General features: G+C 42.7%; 1 long non-coding RNA gene across 1 annotated transcript; it reads right to left on the minus strand.

The window, feature by feature from the left end:
* LOC135534831 (uncharacterized) lies at nt 1-806 on the minus strand. Its single transcript, XR_010454750.1, has 3 exons — nt 717-806; nt 198-253; nt 1-20 (listed from the first exon to the last, which is right to left on the minus strand). It is a non-coding gene; the product is annotated as an uncharacterized LOC135534831 (long non-coding RNA).
* Nucleotides 807-1,296: the final 490 nt, after the last annotated feature.

Consider the following 1,296-nt stretch of genomic DNA (forward strand, 5'->3'; position numbering starts at 1 on the left):
GGTGAACAGGGCCACAAACTCTGGATTGACAGAACACAGCTTGGTGAGAAACAACAGATCTTCTAATAGTCAACAGCAACCTTACCGGAGTGCGCCTAAAATGAAACACTATTCCCTATATAGTGCACTACTTTTGACCAGAGCATTTGGGACACACTCTGGCTGAAAGTGAATGAGGGATAAAGAGACACACTCACCTTCTAGCTTGCTGGAATCTGGGCTCTCCAACTCATCAACAGCGGTGTATAGAGGTCTGTAGACAACACATACACTCTCAGTGTAGTATATCGACAACACTCTCAGTGTAGTATATAGACAACACTCTCAGTGTAGTATATAGACACACTCTCAGTGTAGTATATAGACACTCTCAGTGTAGTATATAGACACACTCAGTGTAGTATATAGACAACACTCTCAGTGTAGTATATAGACAACACTCTCAGTGTGGTATATAGACAACACTCTCAGTGTAGTATATAGACAACACTCAGTGTAGTATATAGACAACACTCTCAGTGTGGTATATAGACAACACTCAGTGTGGTATATAGACAACACTCTCAGTGTAGTATATAGACAACACTCTCAGTGTAGTATATAGATGTAGTCAACACAGACACACTCTTAGTGTACATGCAAACTATATGTATGCTTTCTTGTGCATGTTTGTAATTTGTGCCTATATAAGTGTGTGCGTGTGTGTTTATCATTACTCTGTGTGTGTGTCATTTTCCTGGCAGGAGTCTTTGATGGGGGTGACGCTGGGGGCGGGGATCCGTCCTGCCTCTGCAATCTCTCTGTCAGGAAGTCTGGGTAACAGGAAGTTGGGACAGATTAAGACACACATGCATAGAGATAGAGGACTCTAGATGGATAGAACCCATTTTAGGACATGCCCATTGAAGGCTTCCACCATTTTAAAGTAGTCAACTGGGTGGGAATTCCTATGGGACGGGCACTATCAGCCAATTATCAGAGCATTGGCTGCTTCTTCAAATTGGGTTAGCTGGTTTTGTAAACGGCTTTAAGATATATCACTGCCACCATCTCGTGGCCACAACAGATGAATGACCCATGATTTGGTTCAGGACCCCAGGTGGAGGTTAATCACCTGTATAAGTTTAACACTTCCAACACAAAAGACAAAGAAAATTAACAAATGGAGATAGCCTCAATGTTGCTGTCCACAAACGCCAATATGATGCAGACTTGTATCTATCTCTATAGGAGATGAGACCTATAGAATACATGAGACAGGCTGAGTCCCGGATGGCACCCTAATGTGGAACCCAA

Source organism: Oncorhynchus masou, unplaced genomic scaffold (genome assembly GCF_036934945.1).
Source record: "Oncorhynchus masou masou isolate Uvic2021 unplaced genomic scaffold, UVic_Omas_1.1 unplaced_scaffold_4001, whole genome shotgun sequence".
In the NCBI taxonomy this organism is placed as follows: domain Eukaryota; kingdom Metazoa; phylum Chordata; class Actinopteri; order Salmoniformes; family Salmonidae; genus Oncorhynchus; species Oncorhynchus masou.